Here is a 16,350-nt window from a genome sequence, read left to right as displayed (position 1 = left end):
TAACCCAAAAAACCTACTGATGGCTTATATGTGACAACAGTATAGTGGTAGCCTGGGTAAACCCATGCTCCAGTGGCGGCTGCTGGTGTTTGAAACAGGGGAAGCTCACTTTACGTCTTCATCATATAAAAATAAATAAATAAAAATAAATCTCTTTTTTTAACAGAACTGTCCTGCTTAACTGAAAACAGTATAAAATAACAAAAAACAATAGAAAGCAGGAAATTCCTGTAATAGTGCACATTTAGTGCAATAAGACAAGTGCAAACAGAAAGTTTGTGGAAAAGTTGTAACATAAAAACTTTGTGCCTCTTATCTTCCGGTATCTTCTTGCAAGCAACAGAACCTCGACCAATGAGAAGAGCCGGATTCTGCATTGTCATTCTGGTGTGTGAGTGTGTTGTCAGCTCATTGGTCACAGAGCAGGAGAGGGCGGGGCAATACGATTAGCGTAAATGTTCATATCAAATGCCCTGTCAGTGTCATTCATTGATTCCATTGACATTTTACAGACTATTTTGATTCTCACGGAAATACGGGACAAAGTGCAAAGAGTCCCTTTTCAGCTCAATACGGGATGCGTAATTTTGTTTCTAAATACGGGACGATTCCTTTTTTCAAGGGACGGTTGGCAACCCTACATGAGATTGAGGTAGAGTCTGGTGTTAGCAAGGCTAGTATCGTGGTGCTTAGTGTAAAAAACACATGTAGAATTTACATTTGTAGAACGCAGCGATGTTCACCGTAGTTACAACGTCCTCGGCTGCCATTTCCTGTTTGAACAGTGGTCCCTCCCCTTCTTCTACAGAGCCAAGATGGCGTCCGTTGAGGGTGAGAAGTGTCCATAGTTACACACTCCAGGCTCTCATAGTGCTGCATGTTTCCATACTATGCAATAAGGAAATTAAGAAGTGTAAGAACAGAAGAAGAGATTTGAGACACCGTGATGGTTTATCTGCTAATATTCCCACAAACAGGAGAGGATGGATACAAAGAATCATTTACATTTTCTTGTGTTGATATTCTGGAAATTCATATAAAATCTATTCTAAATTTTGTGGAAACCAGCTACAGTCGCAGCAGGTAATAAACCTTTAAATGATACACACATTGTAGTTACGTCATTACTGAAAATGTGAAGCAATCCTTTCAAGTGTTCGAGTTAATACAGCTGTTTTTCTCCCTGAAGGTGAGCAGTAAACAAAAAGCTTTCTCCTTCTTCTCATTTAACTTTGAGAAAAAGGAAGAAAACACTCTTCTTATATTGTGACGGCTGCTTCCACCTATAGAGAAAAGGACGGCCTCTGTTGTGCTGCCTGATCATTTAGCTGTACAGCTTTGTTTAAAAGCAGCAGCAATTAACTCACGGCTGACTGTCACATTAATGGTGCAGCCGCTTCTTCTTTTGTGGTATTCTGGAGGTAAATAAGGTGGAGGCGAGGGAAGAGCCCGACGTTTGAAGTGAAAATGTCACAGTGTGTCACTGGCACCATGTAACTGAACAATTGGCTGCAGGGTCTATTATCAGAGGTGACGGATTAACTGCCGTTATCTGCAGACTTCCTGCGCCGACATCGTCAGCACCGCTACAGAAGCTCGAGTGACCAAAGGATTTTTTTTTTCAACAGCACAAAAAATTAAAAGCTGTAAAATGCCAACAAGAGCAGACAGCAGCTCATTCAGATAAATGTTAATAACACGTCAACACGTCCTGTCTCGAGCCTCCAGTCATTGTTGACTTTTCAGTATTTAAATAAGACCCCTGTCTTTATTAAAAGGCACCTTTAAAGGCTGCTGCTGATTTTCTGTGTTTTTCTTCTTGTCCACAATAAAATCAACAATGAACCCAGCCAGCAGGTCCATGTGGGCCCATAAGGGCTGCAAATATGGGTCCCAAGGGGGTTTGTCTGCAGTTTCCATGGTGATGCCACCTGTGTTTGCCCATATGGGCTTAAAGTGGGTTCTGACTGGGTTTCAGGTGGAGCCCAACTGGGTGAGTTACACATGTAGGCCCCATATGTTTGCCCATATGGGGTCTAGATAGATAGATAGATAGATGGATAGATGGATAGATGGATAGATAGATAGATAGATAGATACAGTAAATAGATAGATAGATAGATAGATGGATAGATAGATAGATAGATAGATAGATAGATAGATAGATAGATAGATAGATAGATAGATAGATACAGTAGATAGATAGATAGATAGATAGATAGATAGATAGATAGATAGATAGATAGATAGATAGATAGATAGATAGATAGATAGATAGATAGTGCAATACATGGCACAAAGACAACAAACATGGAAATCACACAAAATATCTAAATCTATATAAAAACACGCCCTCCCACCTTCAGCATTGCTAGAACCCAGTATAAAAGCGCAATGAGTATAAAGGTAAAAGTACATGTAAAGTAGTTAGGGTAGAGTCAGGGTGCAGTTATGTAAGTGAGGCATTGTACAGTTGTATTGCAGCGGGGTAGGAAGGATCTTTTGTAACGTTCTCTTGAGCAGCGGGGGAGTCTGAATCTGTTGCTGAATGAACTCCTGAGATGAGTGTTTTATGGAGGGGATGGGTGGTATTGTCCTGGATCTTGAGGAATTTTGTTTTAAATGGAATAAGAATGGACCTTAAATGGGGCCCGTTTAGCCAGCCCACATGGGTTTCACATGTGGGACCCATGTTTCTGAAACAATATGGGGCCCATACAGTTTGCTCTGTTTATGCCCACTTACATCCCTAATGGGGCTCATACAGTCAGCCCATGTTAATTAAACCATGTGAGACCCACAAAATTTGCCCAGTTCAAGCCCACTCAGTACCCACTCCTTGATAATTTGTGTTTTCAGGTAACACTGGTACTCAGGATAACTACAGTACCAGGGCCTCAAGAGGAACAGCCTCCTGATACCAGGGTTAATGAGGTTTCTTTGTGTCCATGTGGTTTAATTTAATTTTAAAGGGTTAAAATGTGAAAATAAACGTATGAATAACTTCACACATTCTTTTTTTGTGGACACAGCATCAAATTTCTGCTTTTAATCCATTTTGAGAGAATATATTAGAGGATTATGGCAAAAATGTCTAAGTGGTGTAACCATAAAAACTTTGTACCAAATAATTCAACTTGCTTAAAAACAGTAAATAGTCAATAAAACACCATATCAACTAGTCTGGCATGATCTTACATTATAACTTTATATTAAATAAAGCTAATGGAATACTATTGTTCTAAATATTACATTTACTCTGGTAACCATGGAGATCAGGAATCTGCTGCTTTCTTTCTTTCTTTCTCTTTCGTTCCTTCTCCTCTTCCACCTTTTCTTTCTCTTCTTCCTCTATCTTTATTTTTTGGTTTCTTTCTCTCCTCCTCCAACTTCATGTTCTTTCTCTCTTCTTCCTCCTCTTTCCTTCTTTCTTCATTTTTCCTCCTACTTGTTTTTTCTTTCTTTCTTTCTTTCTTTCTTTCTTTCTTTCTCTCTAGGAGGATAAAATATGTCATATGTATCATTATTTTGTGGTTACACCATTTGACATTTTCAGGAGCATTCAGTCTTACTTTTGGTTAAAAAAAATGGTGCAAATGTCATTTCAAATGATATAAAACCAACAAAAATACTAAATGTACATTTGAACAAACCTGATGCTGCTTTTAAATCTATTTATTGAGATATTTTTGAATTGCTCATTTTGCCAACCCTCATTTGTCACTGACCCAGACATTAATGCCTCAGTGTCTCAAATCAGAAGAAAACAAGCCGTCATTGGAAACATTTTATTGTTCCAGACTTTCTTTTTTTCCACTCTGGATTCAAAACAGAGCTTCTAACAAACAGAGAAATCATTCATGACACTAAACACATAGTGATGATTTTAGCAGCATTTCAATTATGCAAAGATAATTTTACACTCAGACTCCATCGCTGCAACTCAGAATAACACGAGACAACTGTGTGATGATGATGATTGGAAATAAAAAACTAAAGATTGTCTTCTATTAGAAAATATTGCACACTGTTCTGTTAATTGGCTCCAATGGTAATAAATTGAACATTTGGGTCAGACAGAACTCATCAGTCATTAACTGTCTGGCATCACTTTGGTGTTTCTTCATCATCCAACTAAACAACAAACATTACTCACTTTATACTTAAGTCATATATAATAATAACTGCATTCTATCAAAAGGCCACCAGGGGGCGACTGTTTTGGTGTCAAAAGGACTTCCGTCTCTATACAAGTCAATGGAGAATTCACCAACTTCTCACTTGATTTCTAACCTCAGTAAACGTTTTCAAAATGTGTTTATGGTCTCAATCGCTAGTTTAAAGCCTTCTTCAATGCAGTATGATGTTCATTTGGGACATTTTGGCCTCCCTGATTTTATATGTGACGATAAAGCAGGGTATGCATTAGGGCGTGGCTACGTGGTGATTGACAGGTTGATTGGTTCACAGGTTCAGGAGGGCGCCTCATGCTCCTCCTGATGCCCATATAAGTAGAATCCATGTACTTTTTTTCCCGACATGCACCTGAAAGTTTCAAGATGGCGCTGCTCAGATCCGATACTATTGGCCTCCGAGCAGCAGTCCACAAACCAATGGGTGACGTCCATTATATATACAGTCTATGCTCTTGGATAATGATTGGCTTGAAGTCACCCAACCCATCTTGGTAGATAACCCATTGGCTGACACATATCTGGATGCACATTATTGGCTATTTTTTGTATTTGTTTTTTTGCCTTTTTTAATTTTTTCTGTTGAACTACCCTATTTAAATAATGCTTGTAATGTATTTTATGACCCTGATGAAATGTATCGGTCTATTAATAAAGTTCTTCTATACTAAAAGTGCTGCTGGAGCTTTGACTTTCTTCAGAAACACACTCAAAACTTCAGAGTTGTCTGATAATGTTTCTCCATACTTGCTGGATGAGGTAAAATAAACAACTGTTTACTAAGTTCAACACAAACATCAGTTAATGCAGTTTAAAGTAATTTCCTGTTTTTTCTCATTAGTTTTAATCATCTTTGTCTTTCCTTTAACTACGTTAACATCCAGTCCAGTGTGTGTTATATGTTGCATTTCATTAAAAGTTTTTAGTGAATTATTTAAAATAGTCTAAGAAAAAAAAAAAAGAGAGACAGAGAGAGAATAATTGACTACTTAAAGTCTTAGTGGGATTTAAATTTTAAACGTATGTGTTACTACAAAGCGGACGGTGAAACACTGGGTGGCATTTATTGTGACGCAGCCACAGGAGACAGTGTGTGTGTGTGTGTGTGTGTGTGTGTGTGTGTGTGTGTGTGTGTGTGTGCTTATTATTCAGAGTGGTTTTTGCAGGAACGTAGTGAAGGTTAAGCCAATTAAAACTCACTTTATACAACTTTTTCTTTGAGTGATGGTGTTTACCGGTCTGCTCAGGACGACATGAGATGACAATTCCTGGTAGAATAATAATAATAATAATAATAATAATGATAATAAGTGGTCCTCGGCTCTCTAAAATGTAAAATTTTTTAAAAAAGGGGGCCGAGCTGAAGTGATTAACTGAAGCATCTTCAGACTCTGAGACGAGACAAATTAAAACTTTACGCTCTTTTTCTGGAAGCCGGCCTCATTAACGGTAAATATTATGTTTGCAATGTAGAGATTCATCAGATGTAGGCCAGTGGCCAAATCCCCCCGAGGCTTCGGTCTGTGCACACACACACACACACACACACACACACACACACACCTGGTAACACACACACACACACACACACACACACACACACACACACCTGGTAACACACACACACACACACGCACAGGTTTGTTTAAGTCACTTTTGGGATTTTTACATAGACTTACATTCATTTACTGGAGACTTACCCTAACACTTACCTTAACCACTGACTCGAGAATTAGTTTTTTACCCATTGGGGATACAGATTTTGCCCCCCCCCCCCCCCCCCCCCCCACCCACCCCTAAAAAAAGGCCACACATACACACTTTTGGCGTATTTACATAGACTTACTTTCATTTAATTTCAATTGGGGGACACAACCTTTGCCCCCCACAAACAAACACACACACACACACCATGTTTCCATCACTTCAGGGGACATTACATTGACTTACATTCATTTACTGGACACTTATCCTAACCGTAACCATAACCACTACATGCCTAATCTTAACCCTTATCCTAAATTTAACATAACCCTAAACTTATATTAACTTTAAATCAAGTCTAAAATAAATCATTTACCTTAAGGGGACTTGCTTTTTGTCCCCATAACATAACTGTGTGAACAGATTTAAGTCCCCACAACATTAGGAATCACACACACACACACACACACACACACACACACACACACACACACACACACACACACACACACACACACACACACACACACACACACACACACACACTACATTGTTTGGTGCATCGATAATCAATAGCTTTTAATTCAGAGATTACTGATTCTATTCAATTTGAAACTTTTCAGGAACAAATGACAGATCAATACAAACAGATTCTCAGTCAATAAAAGCTTCATTGTTTGTTTTCGAGCAGTAACTTTTATAAGCGGTGCAAATATTCACAGATAATAAAATAAACTGCAGGAAATCTCAACGTGAGAATCGACTTCCTGTTTTCTGTTTCTGAAAACATTTCCAATAAAATCCAATTAAAAATGTATAAAAGGAATCTGTCTTTTCATCAACATGGTGGATGTTTCAAACACAAGTGGCACATTTCTTTGTATTTGTCACGTTGAAATAATAATAACAATAATTCTGTGCTTCAATTGTTGGATGGTTTCCAATCAGTCAAAAAAAAAACCAAAAATATTCAGTTTACTGTCTGAAATTCTCTCACAGTGGAGAAGCTGCTTCTGTCACTGATGTCTGGTTCAACTCCAACAGAATGAATTATTCTAAAATATAATTATCAGTCTTAGGTATGAATCCAGCACAGAGAGACACAAGCATTTACCATAAAGTCTTATCCAACCTTTCAAAAGCTTTTTGGCTTTTCACTCTTTATTTTAACCTTCCTTTTGTCCTCCTGGGTCAAATTTCCTCCCTTCCTTCCATCAGTCCTTCTTTCTTTCCTTCCTTCCTTCCTTCCTTCCTTCCTTCCTTCCTTCCTTCCTTCCTTCCTTCCTTCCTTCCTTTTCTTCCTCCCTTCCTTCTTTCCTCTGTCCTTCTTTCCTTCCTTTCTCCCTTCCTCTTTTCCTTTCTCCCTTCCTCCTAACTTCCTTCCTTCTTTCCTCCATCCTTCCTCCCTTCCTTCTTCTTACCTTTCCTTCCTTCTTCCTCCCTTCCTTCCTCCCTCCCTCCCTCCTCTCCTTCCTTCCTCCGTCCTTCCTTCCTCCCTTCCTTCTTTCCTTTCCTTCCTTCTTCCTCCCTTCCTTCCTCCCTCCCTCCTCTCCTTCCTTCCTTCCTTCCTCCTTTCCTTCCTCCCTTCTTCCTCCCTTCCTTCCTCCCTCCCTCATTTCTTTCCTTCTTCCTCCCTTCCTTCCTCCTTTCCTTCCTCCTTTCCTTCCTTCTTCCTATCTTCATCCCTCCTTTCCTCCCTCCCTCCTCTCCTTCCTTCCTTGCTTCCTGCCTTCCTTCCTCCTTTCCTTCCTCCTTCCTTCTATCTTCTTTCCTTCTTTCCTCCATCCTTCCTCCCTTCCTTCTTCCTCCCTTCCTTCCTCCCTCCTCTCCTTCCTTCCTTCCTTCCTTCCTTCCTCCCTTCCTTTCCTTCCTTCTTCCTCCCTTCCTTCCTCCCTCCTCTCCTTCCTTCCTTCCTTCCTCCGTCCTTCCTCCTTTCCTTCCTCCTTCCTTCTATCTTCCTTCCTTCCTTCCTCCCTTCTTCCTCCCTTCCTTCCTCCCTCCCTCATTTCTTTCCTTCTTCCTCCCTTCCTTCCTCCCTTCCTCCTTTCCTTCCTCCTTTCCTTCCTTCTTCCTATCTTCATCCCTCCTTTCCTTCCTTCCTTCCTTCCTTCCTCCCTCCTTTCCTTCCTTCTTCCTTCCTTCCTCCCTCCTTTCCTCCCATCTTCCTCCCTTCCTTCCTTGACTCAAGGACAACAGGAGGGTTAAAGGGAATGAAATGATGAGTGTAGTCCATCACAGCAGAGAAGTGAGAGGAAAGCCAGAGGGTTTAAACTTCTTTATTAGACTATTGGACGAGACTTATGAAGCAATTTACATGTATGAATCATTTTTTATTGCCAGCGAGTGAACGGATTGTAATGGAAGTTAAAAAAACGAGACAATCCCGACTCTCCTGGTTGTCTGCAGCCTGCTGACTGATTTCTATGTGTGTCTCTCAACACAGCAACACAACACTTCTCTCCAAGTAGAAACACCCTGCAGATATTAACTCAGTCTCCAGCTAATGAGACGGCTAGCTGCAACACATTCCACAATAAAACACTGCAGCAATGACCAGCAACATTATTCCCTCAATAAATGAGCAGAAAACAAGCTCCAGAGCAACAGCAGAACATAACTTACCCCTTTAGTTGTTTCTTCTGGTCGTTGTTATAGTGGTTGATCCCTGAGTAGAGATAAATAATATGGTTTTATTGATACCAATGCCATTATCCTACACAAAAGTTAACTGAATGAATGTCCTGTTGTCCTAAAGTCAAGGAAGGAAGGGAGCGAGGAAGAAGGAAGGAAAGGAAGGGAGGAAGAAAGAAGGAAGTAAAGGAGGAAGGAAGGGAAGAAGAAGGAAGGAAAGGAAGGAAGAAGGGAGGGAGGAAGGAAGGATGGAAGGGAGGAAGAAGGAAGGAAAGGAGGGAAGAAGGAAGGAAGGGAGGAAGAAGGAAGCAAGGAAGAAGGAAGGAAAGGAGGGATGAAGGAAGGAGGGAAGGAAGGAAGGAAAGGAGGGATGAAGGAAGGAAGGATGGGAGGAAGCAAGGAAGAAGGAAGGAAAGGGAGGAAGGAGGGAATGAAGGAGGGAAGGAAGGAAGGAAAGGAGGGAGGAAGGAAGGAGGGAAGGAAGGAAGGAAAGGAGGGAGGAAGGAAGGGGGGAAAGGAAAGGAAAGAAGGAAGGTAGGAGGGAGGGAGGGAGGAAGGGAAGGAAGGAAAGAGGGAAGGAAAGAAGGAGGGAGGGAGGAAGGAAGGAAGGAAGAAAGGGGGATGGAGGAAGGAAAGTAAATTAGCAGGAAACAAGCTCCAGAGCGACAGCAGAACATAACTTACCCCTTTTGTTTCTTCTGGTGGTTGTTGTAGTGGTTGATCCCTGAGTAGAGAAGGGAATTGATATGGTTTTATTGATACTGATGCCATTATCCTACATAGGTTTTAGACAATGCAACTGTCTCATTATCTATATATTTGAAACATAACTGGTGGGTAAGATAAATGTTCAGCAGCCAACAGTTAACTGAATGAATGAATTGGAAAGCATCTTACAGTCTCCTGCCTGTATGAGAATAACAAAATGAGGAGAGGTAGATTTAGAGGCGGAGTGCTCTGCTGTTATTAACATTAAAAATATATGTTAAAGTTAAATATTTATGACCTAAAGCAGGGGTGGCGAACCATGTGCCATGGAGAGTCATGTCTATGCAGGTTTTCCTTCCAACCAAACACTTCAACAGGCGATTTCACTGATTAACACAGCTTCAGCCACAGAGGTGTGTTAATCAGTGAAATCACCTGTTGAAGATGTCATAATTACTACGGCCACTAGATGGCGTCTGTCTTAGATGGAACTATAGGGTCATTTTTGGTGCTTGAATTTATGACCTATAGTTTAATTTTTCTCCTTTAACCTCCTGCTGAAGTTCAGTAAAGCTTATAAATGGAGGATTCATTCCAACTTCCAAGAGGTCAAAGCACCACAAAACATCCATGCTCCAACTATGGAAATCTGTCATTTTATAAAGACGTTTATCTTAACGTCATAATTATTACGGCCACTAGATGGCGTCTGTCTCAAATGTATCTGTAAGTCATTTTGGCGACTGAACTTATGACCTATAGTGTCATTTTTTGTGAAAACAACCTCCTCATGTTGAAGTAAAGCTTATAAGCAAAGGATTTCTTTTAATGTGAAGTTAATTCCACCCACGTCCAACGAAGCTACTCTAGCTTACTTCCAACATCCATGCTCCAAATTTCGAAATCTATCTCCTTGATGCACTATTCCCTGACTGCATTTAATCCAAAAAAGCTTTATGTGAGGTTTGATTTATGAGGTTTAAGCACATTTAATGTTAATACATTTCATTTGTTAGAGTTGTTTTTCATGATATTAGATTCACACATGTGCTACCTGGGCTTACTGGGTATCTAAATGACCCTAAACAATGAAAACTGTTAAACTGGAGCCCAATTTATTTATTTTCCATGTAAAATTTACAACATAGTTTTCTGAGATTTTGCAATGTACTTAATTCATTGCAACAAACAAGTTAATAAAACAATACAGAATGATAAATAATTATGTTTCTTAATCAGACTAAATGTTTTCTTGGATTCATTTTTGTGCTCTTATACAGTAGACATGCTGAAAAATAACAAAAAAAACAAAAATATTTTAAAAAGTCTAAATTATCAGATGTTTTTTTAGTCGTAAATAGGAAGGAAATAATAAATAAACAGAAATTAGAAGACATTTTTTCCTTTGTTCCCTGGAGGATATAGATGTCATCTCAGGGCTATAACTACTACGACCACTAGATGGCGCCTGTCTTAAACATAACTATATGTCACTTTTGGTGCCTGAATTTCTGCCTTGCAGCCTCGTTTTTGTCAACTCATGTTATGCCACAGTATCTCCTCTTTGTGGGTGTTTCAAGCTGTGGTTGTCTTCACTCAGAAACCATTAAATTCCTCCAGAAACACGAGAAAAAACTTTACAAACGACACTATTTGCAGCAGGTCCTTCTTTTCCTCGTGTGCCTGTATTACTGCAGCTCAATCGTTGTTCTATTTGGCTTTGAGTGTTTGAGTGAGACTGACCTGAGCTCAACTCCTTTTTAGATTGATCAGTTAGACAATAACACAGTCTGGGAGACTATTGACCATAGTTTTAGCTTTTAACTCTATTTTTTTGTCATTTCTTTCTCTCTCTTTGTCTTCTGTTGTTATAACTCAACCACTGTCTCTCTCTCTCTCTCTCTCTCTCTCTCCTCCTCCATCGCTCCTCTCTGCCACTCGTCTCCTCTTCTCTTCTCCTCTCTCTCTATCTCTCTACTTATTTCTGACAGTTGGACAGGTCTGTAAGATGCCAGAGCATTTCACACAATGATACCCATTTACACCGTGGAGTGCTCATAATGACTTCAAATTGTCTATAATGGCTCATAATAGGCACTTCTAGCCGACTTGTGCAGGCATTTCAGATGAGTGCTGTATTCTTCTTTTTTTTCTCTTTAATGGCAAAAAAAAGAAGTGCATGTGTGTGTTCATACTGTATATACACACACACACACACACACACACATCTTAACACAGTGTATATATACATACTTCATACTGACACTTCTATTTCTATCTCTGTCTCATTTCTCTAATAGCTTTGTCTTTCATTTCTTCTCTTGTGAAGCACTTTGTGATGTCTGATCTAGACAGCACTTTATAAATAAACTTTAATTACTTTAAATCAGTACAAAAAAAAACATTTACTGGTGTGAATGTTTCACAATTCTTACTTCACACGCTGTGACTGAAACCTGAGCAAGGAGAGAGGACATTTATATTACGTCTTAACATCATTATATGGTTGGAGGAAGGTATGTTAGACAGTGAAAAGATTTAAAACTGTTGTTCTCAAACTAAAGATTGATGATAAATCTGAGGGGAGGTTGAGATGATTGGCAGATAAAAGACATAAGACAGTTACATTTAAATGCTTGTGTGAGCTTGTGATCAATCAATCTTCATTTATATAGCGCCAAATCACAACAAAGTCATCTCAAGGCACTTTACACATAGAGCAGGTCTAAACCGAACTCTTCAGGTTTTAATTTTAAAGAGACCCAACATTCCCACATGAGCAGCACTTAGCGACAATGGCAAGAAGTTCAGGTTGCCACTCAAACCTGAATAAAACCAGAGACTGTGAATTATGCCTCTGATTCCATATGTAGGCGTCTGTTTGTGCTTCAGAACTTCTTACCTGGTCTATCACTCACATCCAAACTCAGATATCTGGACCACTGTTGGATTGATCACTGGCATTGGTTGATTGTTAGGAAATGTTTGTGAAGAGAGAGAGAGACATTTTAACACCCGTAGGTTTGGTTGCTTTGTCAGAAAAGAATAAAAGCTAATAACGGAGCTAATTTACACCCAACAGAACAAAAACCAGCCTGCAAACATTCCTGAAAAGCTCAAATCAACACCTTCACTTACAGAGGAAGAAACTTCATCATTAACACTCAAACACTTTCTGAGGATTTAAACTGTGACTGAGCTGCTGCTTTGTATCTGATACCCCCCCCAAACCCCAAAAACCCAACCCAACCCACATTACAAAAACACAACACAATTTAAGGCTGATTGATGCTTGTACGTTGGGTTGACATCAAGCCGACGGCGTACCTAAGCAGAGCTTTCTGCGTCGCTGTGAACCCCTACGCCTCCCCTGACGTGCACCTCACCAGAAATGTAACTACGTGTCGAGGCAACGCAGACCATGAGGGCTGTGATTGGTTTGCTTTGTAGCAACGTATTTCCGGTGTTGTGAAATTTATTCCGGTGGCCTGCCTCTGCCCCTGCCATTTTTATCTTGGTAATACTGCAATAAAAGCATATTTTCTTCCACATCCAACAACTGCAACTGCAGCAAGATCCTCTCTCTTTCAGTTGCCATTGTTGTTGTTTACTGTGACCGGAAAAGCTGGAAGCTAAACAAAGAATCAACTAGAGACACCGATAACCATCCAGGAAAGAAGCACAACCCCCTACTGCTCTGGCGGTAAATTGCACCGTGACAAAACACGACGCAATGGAGAGTTGCAGAACTTCGAAAGGTGCATGACAGCGTAGTTACGGCGTGGAGGTTACGTAGAATCATAAATCAGCCTTTGTTTGGTAAAAAATAAAATGACATAAAACCAACAAAAATACTAAAAGTACATTTTAACAAACCTGATGCTGCTTTTAAATCTAGTTTTTACATATTTTTGAATTGCTCATCTTGCCAAACCTTATTTATTACTGACCCTTATATCTTTCTTACACAATATGTTGGTGAGTATTCTACCATGTAAAACAAATTATTAAAGAAAAGCTTAAACAATTGCAAAATACTAAAAAAAAAGAATCATAAAAGTGATTGATGCATCACCACCTGTTCATCTTCAGCAGCATCAACACATCAAGCTCTTTGCTCCACAACAACATGTTTATGAGCCGTTATAAAAAGGCAATATTTAAGTAAATAAAGTGTTTTGACAGTATTCATTATCTGCACACATTCACTGGCCATTACCTCCAGATTGGTTCAGCTGTTCCTGCTGAGCCGACTCTCATCTCCTCCTGGTTTCCCTGTTTTTATATTAAACATGTTCAACACTCTCAGTCGTCAGGTTCATACAGTACGTCCATGAAGAAAAATAAACTAAATGTTCGTCTTCACAGGTCGGCTCATGAAGAAATTATCAGCGTTTAAAACAGATTTCATTTTCAATCAGAGGTGAAATAAAGGCTGCAACTATCAGTGAATGTAATGTGAGAAATTAGTGAAAAATGGCTGTAATATTCATAGTAGTAGTCATAGTCATATTCTACATATTTAACCCTTTACATACTGATCATATTCTGACTCATAATTAATTGACAAATCTTATGGGGGAAAAAAGACATTCACAATCACTATTTATGGTCCAGGAGAATATTTTATAGAATATGAAGAATACAACGATTTTTAAAATTTGTTTAATAAACACAGCTCAAATTTGTACATTTACATATAAAAAAAATGTGTATCAGCTGCAGAAAAATGTTAAAAATATTTCCACGTTCATATACTGTGGGTCATATCAGAAAGAACCATAGACTGTATATAAGAAATGGACGTAACATCTGTGACGTCACCCATTGGTTTGTGGACTGCTGCTCGGAGGCCAATAGTTTCTTATCTGAGCAGCGCCTTCATGAAAATTTCAGGTGCATGCTGGGAAAAATAAAAACATGGATTCTACTTATATGGGCATCAGGAGGAGCATGACGCGCCCTCCTGAACCTGTGAACCAATCAACCTGTCAATCACGACGTAGCCACGCCCTAATGCATACCCTGCTTTATCGTCACATATAAAATCAGGGAGGCCAAAATGTCCCAAATGAACATCATACTGCATTGAAGAAGGCTTTAAACTAGCGATTGAGACCATAAACACATTTTGAAAACGTTTACTGAGGTTAGAAATCAAGTGAGAAGTTGGTGAATTCTCCATTGACTTGTATAGAGACGGAAGTCCTTTTGACACCAAAACGGTCGCCCCCTGGTGGCCTTTTGATAGAATGCAGTTTTAAGTTACTTCCGCGTTGGCCTCATTTCAGAGGACCGGAACTCCCCACTAAGAAGAAACAAGCTAAAATAAATGTTTATTTGGTGTTTTGAAAGCTCTCAAATGTCAAAAAAAAAAAAAAATCAGTGTCCAAACAATAGTCCAAAACCCAAATATATTCACTTTATTATCATGTAAGACACAGAATAACTTAAAATAATCACATTTTAAAAAGCTGAACCCATTTATCTATTTCTGTTGCTTGAATAACTGATTAATCGGCTAATGTTTCAGCTCTACTGTTGTTTTTCAAATATAACTCTTTAATATCAGAGCTACGGTAATGTTTAGCTGCATCCATTAGTTAATTAATCAATGTTTGTTAGATAGAAAACAACTATAATCATCGTTTTTTGGGAAACTGTGATTGACATTTTTCACCATTTTCTGGACCAAACAACAAATCAATGAATCAATTAAAACGATCAGCAGATGAATCAATAATGAACATAAAGGTTTGTTGCAGCTCTGCAGTAATAAACCCAGTGTGTGATGTATTGCTCCTTTAACAAACAGCAGCTGTAATAATGAGCAGCATCAGATAGTGTGATGTGTTTATTGGTTATTACTCACCTTCTTATTTTCACATCCATCTCCATGTTCAATAAAACTTAATTTAGATGATCATTAATCAGCGTTCGCCGTTTACACCCTGACAGGCAACCTCTAATCTGTTTCTCATTTTCTGCCCATCGATCTCTCTCTCTCTCTCTCTCTGTCTCTGTCTCTGTCTCTCTCTCTCTCTGTCTCTCTCTCCCTCTTTCGCTCTCTCTCTCTCTATCTCTCTCTCTCTGTCTCTCTCTCTCTCTCTCTGTCCCTCTCTGTCTCTGTCTCTCTCTCCCTCTTTCGCTCTCTCTATCTCTTTCTCTCTGTCTCTCTCTGTCTCTGTCTCTCTCTCCCTCTTTCGCTCTCTCTCTCTCTATCTCTCTCTCTCTGTCTCTCTCTCTCTGTCTCTTTTTTTCCCTCTCTCTATCTCTCTCTCTTTGTCTCTCTCTCTCTGTCTGTCTCTCTCTTTGTCTCTCTCTTTGTCTCTCTCTCTCTCACACACTCTTTATCATCACGTCTCTTGAGTGTTTCTGTCAGACGGGTTTTTAACATGAACAGCTGATCAGTTTAAATGTTGTTTTCAACAACAAACTTACAGCTTTATACACAATGAAAAATAAGAAATCTATCAGTCTGCAAACACATCACATCCCTTTGAATTACCCACCAACTCTAAAGGAATAGTTACACATCTGCCTTGTTGCTCGTAGCAACGTGTTAGAGTCCAATCAGCATCAACAGTGTGAAAGTTGTAGTAATATTCTGTTTATTAGCAGTTTTTGTCTCATTGGTGTGTCATTAAATCAGTCGTACACACAGAACTGTCCAGCTTCTATGAAATGTGTTATTATCTCAGCTGTGACATCATTCCCAGCTGTGACATCATTCCCAGCTGTGACATTATCCCCAGCTGTGACATCATTCCCAGCTGTGACATCATTCCCAGCTGTGACATCATTCCCAGCTGTGACTTCATTCCCAGCTGTGACTTCAAGCCTCGGAGGTAACGCATCAGCAGCAGCACTGGTGTTACTGGTTAGTGTCACAGCAGCCTCTCAGGCAGTGACTCATGATGATCAGCTGGAGGTGAAACTGGATCATCAGTCAGGTTTAATGCTCAGAGGACACTGATGGTGAACAACCAATCAAACTTTAGAGGACTAAAACACCACAGAATCACCTTCTTCAGTGTTGGATAACAGTGCTGCAGGTCACATTAACCCTCCTGTTGTCCTTGAGTAAAGGAAGGAAGGGGGGAAGGAAGGAAGA

At 39.5% G+C, this 16,350-nt stretch overlaps 1 pseudogene; it reads left to right on the top strand.

Annotated features, from left to right (window-relative positions):
* Positions 1-16,350, top strand: part of LOC133995675 (V-type proton ATPase subunit B, brain isoform-like) — an 86,006-nt pseudogene that overhangs the window by 30,723 nt on the left and 38,933 nt on the right.

Source organism: Scomber scombrus, chromosome 15 (assembly GCF_963691925.1).
Source record: "Scomber scombrus chromosome 15, fScoSco1.1, whole genome shotgun sequence".
NCBI classification, from domain to species: Eukaryota; Metazoa; Chordata; class Actinopteri; order Scombriformes; family Scombridae; genus Scomber; species Scomber scombrus.
This window is presented reverse-complemented; position numbering and strand designations above follow the sequence as displayed.